This window comes from Hyla sarda, unplaced genomic scaffold (assembly GCF_029499605.1).
Source record: "Hyla sarda isolate aHylSar1 unplaced genomic scaffold, aHylSar1.hap1 scaffold_2006, whole genome shotgun sequence".
Lineage (NCBI taxonomy): Eukaryota > Metazoa > Chordata > Amphibia > Anura > Hylidae > Hyla > Hyla sarda.
The window spans coordinates 45,111-55,718 of record NW_026608667.1 but is presented as its reverse complement, the minus strand read 5'-3'; the positions used below and the strand labels follow the sequence as shown (position 1 = coordinate 55,718).

General features: G+C 42.1%; 1 long non-coding RNA gene across 1 annotated transcript; it reads right to left on the bottom strand.

The window, feature by feature from the left end:
• Positions 1-1,118: 1,118 nt before the first annotated feature.
• LOC130317673 (uncharacterized) lies at positions 1,119-7,992 on the bottom strand. Its single transcript, XR_008864752.1, has 3 exons — positions 7,859-7,992; positions 7,340-7,415; positions 1,119-1,319 (listed from the first exon to the last, which is right to left on the bottom strand). It is a non-coding gene; the product is annotated as an uncharacterized LOC130317673 (long non-coding RNA).
• Positions 7,993-10,608: the final 2,616 nt, after the last annotated feature.

The window sequence follows — 10,608 nt, the reverse complement described above, 5'->3', positions numbered from 1 at the left end:
TAACCAGCGGTTCCCTCCCAACCAGGGTGCCTCCAGCTGTTGCAAGACACACGGACTGATATATTTCAGCCCTAAAAAGGGCTTTTTTGGGTGCTGTCCTTAAAGCAGATGTTACACTAGTGCTTTAGGAGTAAACTGGACCCTGAATACACCACCTAGCAGCAACCTAGCTATCGCTTTCCCTATACAGCAGGAGCAGCTTCTCTGACCCTCCACTTGCTAAGCCTGCAGCATGCCGAATGAGGGTAAAATGGCGTCCGTGCAAGAGGTAGGAGGATCTGGAATGGAGGGACTGCTGCTGATTGGCTGTAATGTGTCTGCTGACTCTGACTCACAGGGTCAAAGTTTACTGCAATGTTAAAGTATAGGGTGCGGATCGAACTTCACATATGTTCGCCCGGCGAGGCGAACGTGAACATGCTAAATTCGCCGGGAACTGTTCGCCGGTGAACAATTCGCTACATCTCTAATCTGCTGGTGTTGGTCCATCAACTGGGGACGCCCGGGATCATGCACGCGGCACCCCGTTTGTAATCAGTCCCCGAAGCGTGTTCGCTCCGGGTCCGATTACGGTCAACCGCAGGGCCGTGTGACGTCACGCTCCGCCCCCTCAATGCAAGCCTACGGGAGGGGGCGTGATAGCTATCATGCCCCCTCCCATATGCTTGCATTGAGGGGCGGAGCGTGATGTCACACGGGGGCGGGGGTGTGACGTCACACACCGCCGGCCCTGCGGTCGACCGTAATCAGACCCGGAGCGAACACACTCCGGTGACTGATTACAAACGGGGTGCCGCGTGCATGATCGCAGGCGTCCCCAGCTGCGGGACGCCCGCGATCAGGCATCTTATCCCCTATCCTTTTGGATAGGGGATAAGATGTGTAAGAATCGGAGTACCCCTTTAAGTCCAGGGTCAACGCATCTGTCTCCCAAAAGATTTTGGAGCACTTCCTGCTTCCTTTTCTTTTAAATTGCATTAATGAAATACAATGGACTTTTGCACAATATTCAAATTTTTCGAGTTTCACCTGTACTACATTTTCCCTGGAGAGGGTGCTGTATGTAAATAGCTGTAATCCATAGACAAACACAGAATCTCTGTAATCCAAAGAATTTATTGATTTGTAGATTAAGAGATATTTCTGATGATTATTGTGACAATTTAAGAAGATGAACATCAGTGATTCAAATAGAAGATACACAAGAGATTTCATCAGTCATTCGGTGTTTTCTTCACTTTGTATCAAGTTAACAAGTCGCTGGACATGTTAGATATTCTTCAAGATTTCGTTTGGCGCAGTGTTGTTTCCAGACACCCCTATATAAGAATGAAGCAAACAATGTATCAATAGAACCCAATGGGTTAATGGCTGGTATAAGAAGAAACAGTGCTACCCTTGTCCATGGACTGTGTTTGGTATTGCAGCTCAACCCCATTTAAGTAAATCAGCTCTAGCTAAAATGACTAAAATAGCTATGTTTTTATTATCCTAACAAGAAGAGAAAAAGCAGCTCTCTGACTTGAAGAAGTAGTAGCATTCGGGTGCTATTGGTAATGGGTCCCGGTTCCAGGGCCACAAATGTATACAGCAAAGAAGAATCACCACAGCACGCACAGATGAAGTGAATGGAATATAGATTTTTTTCCAGCACAGGCTGGCAATGTTTCGGTCAAACCATTGTAACCTTTCTCAAGCATTGAGCATTCTTATTTGCTATATTTGCTTTGTTTTTATTATCCCTTTATAATTTTTTATTCTAGCACTAGTTTAGCATTCTTTGGTTCTGTTCACATCATGTTTGTGCGCTACATTTGGCTTATAGACTGGGAGGAACTCCTGCCCTATAAGCTAAACATGTCCAGAAAAAAGTCAAAATTATGTCATGTCCTTTACTGTACAGAATTGAGTATTTAGCTATACCTTTCTTTCATAATTGTTTATTGACCAATGGCATAGACAGGTGTATTAGATTTACTAAGGTTTCTTTCACACTTCCACTGTGCCCCAACCTTAAACAGCCATTCGGCTCTTTATTTTTTTTCCAGCCTCGGGACGGGGCACAATGGGCAATAACCGGTCCTGATGGATCCCATTTACTATAAAGGGATCCTTCGGGCACAGTTATTTTGAAGCAGGATTAGGAAGAGAAAAAAAAACGGCAAATGCAGTAATTTTTCTACCACTATTCCCCCGGGCTCCCGCTACAGCCATCACACTGCCGTGTCCTAATGGCAGTGTGAAAGAAGCCTAATAATTCACTATGGGGGAGATTTATCAAAACCTGTCCAGAGGTAAAGTTAAAGGGGTACTCCGGTGAAAAACGTTTTATTTTTTATTTATTTATATATATATATATCTCAACTGGTGCCAGAAAGTTAAACAGATTTGTAAATTACATCTATTAAAAAATCTTAATCCTTCCTGTACTTATTAGCTGCTGAATATTACAGCGGAAATTCTTTTCTTTTTGAAACACAGAACTGTCTGCTGACCTCACGAGCACAGTGCTCTCTGCTGACATCTCTGTCCATTTTATGAACTGTCCAGAACAGCATATGTTTGCTATGGGGATTTCCTTTTACCCTGGACAGTTCCTAAAATGGACAGAGATGTCAGCAGAGAGCACTGTGCTCATGATGTCAGCAGACAGCTCTGTGTTTCAAACGGAAAATAATTTCCACTGTAGTATTCAGCAGCTGATAAGTACAGGAAGGATTAAGATTTTTTTAATAGAAGTAATTTACAAATCTGTTTAACTTTATGGCACCAGTTGATTTAAAAAAAAAAAAAAAAAAGTTTTTCACCGGAGTACCCCTTTTAACTAGTTTTGGATTGTTAATGATGGCAGCCATACTGGATTACATTTTTGTAATTGTTTTTTGCTTTTAAAAATTAATTTTTCATTTAAAAAGAAAAAAAAATGTTGCCCATAGCAGCCAGATTGATTATTTGCTTCTTTCATCTTTAAAAAGGCCTCTGAAAAATGAAAGAATCAATCTGGCTGCTATGGGCAACTGGACAACTTTTCCTCTGCACAGGTTTTGATAAATCTCCCCATAGGTGTAATATATTTTTATACACACACTAGCTGAGTGCACGGCATTGCCCAATCTTCCTTGTGGGAGAGGAATAGCAATGTAGTCCTATCATTTTTATTGCCTTTGATTTGACTTCACCTACAGCATTACATTTTGTTGGAGGCATTTTCACACCTTAAAAATATTAATCCATAACTAATCAATAAGGACAACAGGTTTTTATTATTTTTGCACTTTTTCCTCCTTCCCTCTCTAAAAATCATAATGCTTTACATTTCCATCAACAGACCTATCTTGTTTTTTTGAGCCACTGATTGTATATTGCAATGACAATTTTTTTTTTAACCACAAAATCTATGGTAAAAAAAAAAAAAAAAAAATTTGTGGGGCAACATTAAAGGGGTATTCCAGGATTTTTTTTTTATTTGACTATGCTACAGGGGCTGTAAAATTAGTGTAGTTCATAATACTGTGTGTGTGTGTGTGTGTGTGTGTGTGTGTGTGACGGTTTTCTCACAATTCCTATGTGATTTTCATCCCAATATTTATTTTTAACAAGATACAAAATGACTGTTTTCCCAGGTTGCAATGCAGCTGAGATCTGACTAATGAATCAGCTGATGACAGGGAGCCTTTCTGCTTCTATGGGTGGAGCGATCGCTTGGTGGGAGAGAGATCAATCTGCAACTAAAGCAACAGCTGTAGGCACCCTGATTGAAAACCACAGGTCTTTTGAATGGATGCAGCTCATTTATGTTTCAGTGAGTGGGGGGGGGGGCTGATGTGTGGGAGAGAGGAAAATAGAATTGTGCAATTTGTAGGCAAAAGAAGAAAACTAAAACAGGAAATACCAGTTCACAAAAAGCTAGCCACAGTGTTATGGTAATCTCACAACATAGCCATTTAGCCCCAAGCAGTGGCGTCGCTAGGGGGGGGGGGGGCAGAGGGGGCCATGGCCCCCCCTAGATCAGGCCGTGCCCCCCCTTTGGCCCCCCCAATTTAAAATAAATAGGGATGTCCCGATACATTGATGGCTCCGCCCCCAGCACAGGAGAGGACGGGCCGAGAGCTGACAGGTCACACAGCAGAGCCACCGCTTCATGTGAGGTGAGTGATGTCCCGTGTCCTCCCTCTCTCCCCCCTGTTCAGCAGTCTATCCTGGGGCTGAGTAATGTGTATAGTAGCAGTCCAGAGGGGTCACTTTCCCTCCTCCAGTGTCCACAGGTCACCAACAGGCCACATTATCACAACAATTTTTGGGAAAAATCGCGGCAAAAATTGTGCGCTTTTACCGCGATTTTTCGTAAATCGCGGTAAAACAGCGCAATTTTTGCCGTGATTTTTCCATAAATTGTTCTGGTAATGTGACCTGTTGGTGACATGTGGACACTGGAGGAGGGAAAGTGACCCCTCTGGAAGGACAACATGTGAACACACTGCTAGATTATCATTAACCCCTTAAGGGTACATTCACATGTACAGGATCTGCTGCATATTTTGTGCAGCTGATTTTGCAACCCATTAGCTTGAATAGGTAGCAAAATCAGCTGCAGAAAATATACAGCAGATCCTGTACGTGTGAACGTACCCTAAGGGCTCATTCAGGGGTGGATCCACAGTGTATTTTAGGGTGCGTTCACACGGGCGTATTAGTCAGCGGATCCGCAGCTGCGGATCCGCTGACAAAGGCCCCTAAAGTGCTGCCCTCTTTGTGCCTGCTAATAGCGGCAATCCGCCGCTACCAGCAGACACACTGCGATGTGCGAGTTACCCTGCAGTGTACTCACACACATCGCGGCCGCTCTCTGTGTAGCTCAGGGAGCCGGGGGAGCGGCCGGGATGTGCGGATACACTGCGACTCGCACATCACAGTGTGTCTGCTGATAGCGGCGGATTGCCGCTATTAGCAGGCACAAAGAGGGCAGCACTTTAGCGGCCTTTGTCAGCGGATCCGCTGACAAGTACCCCCGTGTGAACGCACCCTTATGCTGCAGATCCACTGACAATGGACCCTACAGTGCTGCCTCCATCTGTGCCTGCTCATAACAGCAATCCGCCACTACGAGCAGACACGCTTTGATGTGTATACTCGCGCACATCATGGCCGCTCCTGCTCTCTGAGCTAGGCCGAGAGCAGCCGCGATGTGTGCGAGTATACACATCAAAGCGTGTCTGCTCGTAGTGGCGGATTGCTGTTCTGAGCAGCACAGATGGAGGCAGCAATGTAGGGTCCATTGTCGGGGGATCTGCAGCGTAAAATATGCTGAGGATCCATCCGTGTAAATGAGACCTAAGGACACAAGGCGTATGTGTACGCACAGTGCCTGCTCCCACTGTGTTGTATAAATCATTAGCTAGAACCCTCGGCTAATGCCAGACATCACCAATCAGGCTGATGTCCGACATTAACACTTTAGATGCCGCTATCAAAGTTGATGGTAGTGTCCAAAAGTTTTAACGCCTTAAGGACCGAGCGTTTTTCCACTTTTGTTTTTTCCTCCTCACCTTTTAAAAATCATAACCCTTTCAATTTTTTGCACCTAAAAATCCATATGATGGCTTATTTTTTGCGCCACCAATTCTTCTTTATAATGACATCAGTCATTTACCCAAAAATCTATGGCAAAAACGGAAAAAAAATCATTGTGTATATATATATATATATATATATATGTGTGTGTGTGTGTGTGTGTGTGTGTATATATATGTATATATATATATATATATATATATATATATATATATATATATATATATATATATACACACACACGTTTAAAAATTGCCCCCCACTTTTGTCACTGGCCCCCCATGTGCCCCCCCTAAATATGAATGCTGGAGACGCCACTGGCCCCAAGACAAGCGCAGATCCATCCTAAGCCTGTCCATTACTGTCTGCCAGGTACGTACTAAAATCACCTTATGGTGGATAACCCCTTAAAAAAAAAAATTCAAACCTTTGAGGGCTTCTATTTGTATTCAGTTCAATTTTGGTAAAAATGATACATTATCTTTGTTCTGTAAGTCTATACAATTAAAATACCCAATTTCTATAGGTTTTATTTTACTACTTAAAAATTAGAACTTTTTGTGTGTAAATTAGTATGCTTAAAATTGTCCTCTTCTGACCCCTATAACTTTTTTTTTTCCCATGAGGGCTCATTTTTTGTGCCATGAAATGTAGGTTTTTTTTTTCAGTAGCATTTTTGTAGTGATGTGACTTTTTGATCGCTTTTTATTCCTTTTTTTATGATATGAGTGGACCTTTTTTTTTTTTTTACAAGTACAGATTTACCGTGCAGTTTAATTAATGTTATATTTTAAAACCTTGGACATTTACGAGCGTGGTGGCACCAAGTATGTTTATTTTGGTTTACAATATTTTATTTAAAAAATAGGAAAAGGGGATGATTCAAACTTTTATTAGGGAAGGGATTGATCACATTGATCAACTATTTTTTCATCTTTATTTTTTTATAGGAGACCATTACTTGCAGTCTTCCCATTGCATACACTGTTAAATGCTATTCCATTGCACAGCATTGATCAGTGTTATCGGAACTTCATTGCTTTAGCCTGCCATGGCCTACTGGAGCCTTGGAGCGCCAATCAGACAGCTGGGAGTTAGGTAAGAGACCTCCAGCCATCCTCTTAGCTGATCTAGATGCCGCAATTTCGTCTATCAGCAACCAGGACCTGAGGCTAACGCTGGACATCACCAATTGGGCTGATGTCTGCCATGAACCCTTTAGACTCTGCAATAAAAGTTGATTGTGGCGTCTTAAGGGTTCATGCCAGACATCAGTCCAATCGGCAATGTCCAGCATTGGCCACCGGTCCTGGTTGCTGACAGAGGGAGCTGGCAATGGACCTAAATATATTTAAAAAATTAGTAAATACAGCAGCTAAGTGACATCTGCTACTTCTCCTCATGTCTGGAATATGTTTTTTTTATTTTATTTTTTACCAGACACTGGGAACGCTAGAGAAGTACTGTGAGCTCTTCACTGTGTGTTACCTTCTACCCAGCATTCTGGATTTGTTTTACTGTGAAGTTGGTCTGTAAAATATCTATATTTTACAATAACTGGACACCTAAATCTTGCTTCCTCACCAACCACACCTTTTTGGTATGTATAGAAAAATGTCATGGTGGAAAATACTAACAGTATGACTTAACCTTTGTCCACCCCTGACATCCTAGACTATGAAAGGTTAATTGTGAGATGAGTTGTATACAGAGTATGCAGAAAGTCCCCATAATGCTGTAAAAAAAACTGAGTTACTGTAAAACCTACCAGGAAGTATATCCCTGTTTTTTTATAATTGTGACAGCACATTGGATATCATCATTTAGGTTTTGGTCGTGTAAGGCTATACAAGAGAAGAGAACATTGTAAGACAGAGCTATAGATTTATATTTTAATATATTTGCATATCAAACAAGAACATTCTAAATTTATTGGCACGCAAGGAATGAAGTTATGGAAAACTAGTCTAATTGCAAGCTTTAGGGTGCGTTCATACTGAGTAAATGTCGCAGAATTCTGTGGAGGTGATTCAGATCTGGCAGCCGCCATGCGGCACTGCGTCGTCACCATTGACGGATTTCTGTGCAAAGAATGAGGATGTTCCTTTTTTGCGCTGAACAATTTTAGCGGTGGAATTGTCCGCCACTGAAATTGCTCAGTGTGAACGGGTCTCGCGGAAGACCCACTCAAACTGATGTTAAAGTTCACTGCCCTGAATTTGGCTCGCGGAAATTAAATAGTATGAACGCACCTCAAAGAGGCTGAAATATGGAAAAAAATACTTACCTGAACATGGCATATGGCAAAGATTCTGGCCTGAGTATTTAGGGTATTGGCACCACTTGAGGGCGCTGACCTGGAAGACACCATGGTGCTCATCAGTATGTTTATGATTTTTATCGAACCCACTGGCATGGTCGGCTATGCACATGACTGCAAAAAAAGAATGGAGAAACATGGGTGCATTTTACTTGCATAATTCTATAATTTGCTGCATCGGGGGAAATAAGTATTGATGTGAAATTTTCACTGGATGTTGGTAATTCATACATACAAAGAAAACAAAACAAATAAGCCCAGAAATTAAGTTATGTTTAGTAATGTGAAATGACACAGGGGAAAAAAGTGTTAAAGGTGTACTCCACCCCTAGACATGTTATCCGCTATGCAAAGGATAGGGAATAACATGTTTGATCGCAGGGAACCGGTGCATGGAGTTCTCTCGATGCATCGGATGACTGGAGTGCTCCAGCGGAGATTGTGGGGGTCCCCAGTGGTTGGACCTCCGCAATCAGACATGTCATTTCCTACCCCTTTAAACACACTTACTGATATTTATTTAATACTTTGTACAATACTCTTTGTTGGTAATGACTTCTTCAAGACATCTCCTGTATGGAGAAACAAGTGGCATGCATTGTTCTGGCGTGATTTTAGCCCATTCTTCAACACAAACAAAAATCATGAAGATTCTGTGGGCCTCTTCTATGAATCATAGTCTTCAGTTATTTCTAAAGATTTTTAATGATATAGGTCAAGTGATTGGCTGGTCCATTCTAGCAGCTTTATTTTCTATTTTTGAAACCATTTGAGAGTTTCCTTGGCTGTTTGTTTGGGATCATTGTCTTGCTGAAATGTCGGCCCCCTTTCCATCTTCATCCTCCTGGTAGATGTCAGGAATGTCTCACTAAATTTGCCCATTTATCCTTCCTTTATTTATTTAAAGTTTTCCAGTACCATTTACTGAAAAGCCGACCCACACCATGATGTTCCCACCTGCAAACTTTACTGTTGATATAGTGTTTTTAGAGTGATGTGCAATGCAATTTTTCCTCCAAACACCATACCAAGAGTAGTGAAGTTTAGAGGTGAGAAATGCTGGGACTAGGGGAGGATATATGCAAATGAGTTAGCAACTGGTTTAGGGACAGAAAGCAGAGGGTGGGTAAAAATGAATTCACTCTAGTTTGGTTACAGTTATTAGTGGGGTACCACAGGGGGCAGTACTGGGTCCACTTCTTTTCAATATGTTTATTAATGACCTTGTAGAAGGATTACAGAGTAGATTTTCTATATATGAAGATAACACTAAACTGGGTAAAGTTTAATGTGGATAAATATAATGTTATGCACTTGTGCCATAAAACCAAAATGTATGTGCTAAGGACTCGAGGGTACTGGACAGTAAACTCTACTTTAGTGATCAGTGCCAGGCAGCTGCTGTCAAGGCTAACAAAGTAGAATATATCAATAGAGGCCCAGAGGCTTGCGACAAGGACATAGTTTTGTCTCTGTATAAATCACTAGTAAGACCACATATGGAGTATTGTGTCCAATTCTGGGCATCTGTATATATAAAGGACACGGCAGAACTGGAGAGGGTGCAGAGGAGGGCAACAAAGATAATTAATGGTATGGGAGGACTACAGGACCAAGACAGGTTATCAAGCTTGGGTTATTTAGTTTGAAGAAAAGGTGATATGATTACAATGTACAAATATATGAATGGACAGTATAGAGATCTTTCTAGTGATATTTTTATACCTAGGTTGGTAACCATGACAAGGGGGCATCCTCTACAACTAGAGGAAAGACTGTTTCACCATCATCACAGACCGAGATTCTTTACTGTAAGAGCAGTAAGACTATAGAACTCTCTGCAACATGATGCTGTGATGTCTGACTCAATAAACAAGTTTAAGGGTGCCTGGAAAGGAATTTTTCCTCTGTCATGGGGCAATTGGCATCAGCCTTATAGGGGTGTTTTGCCTTCCTCTGGATCAACACAGTAGGGTTTTAGGTACAACTTGATAGACTCTTGTGTTTTTTTAACCTTAAAAACTATGTAATAGACAGATAGCTGATAGACATGAGATAGATAGAAAAAAAAACTCCACAAGAGCAGCACAACCAGAGTAAAAGATAAGGGGTGCAGGCTGATAAGATCCGGAGCACAGATTTTCCATGTCGACAATAGAAAAAAGATTCAGAAGTACTTTTGATGGAAGTGAAAAACCTGCGGCTTCAGGATTGGAAATGGGGGCATGAGGCAACCAAAACATTGTTGCTGTAAATATTATATGCTGAATATATTGTATGTTACTTCCATTGAAAGTGCTGCTGAATCTTTTTGATAGATAGAGGGCCGGACTGGGGTACCAGAATACCGGGAAAATCCCCGGCATGCCACCCGCCCTGTGGGCCGGCAGCGCCGGCCCATGCTTCGCTGCCCAATGTAAAAAGTAGCACGGGCTGGCCACTGCCTGTCTAACTCTGCTGCCTATACCTACTGTGGGAGAACTCTGCTGCCTACACCTACTGTGGGAGAACTCTGCTGCCTATACCTACTGCGGGAGAACTCTGCTGCCTACACCTACTGTGGGAGAACTCTGCTGCCTACACCTACTGTGGGAGAACTCTGCTGCCTACATGAGAGAGATAGATAAATAGATATGAGATAGATAAGATATGCTTACGATTTGACACCATGGTGTTATCCAAGTTATTTCTTTTTAATGCATTAAGCCATATGCAGC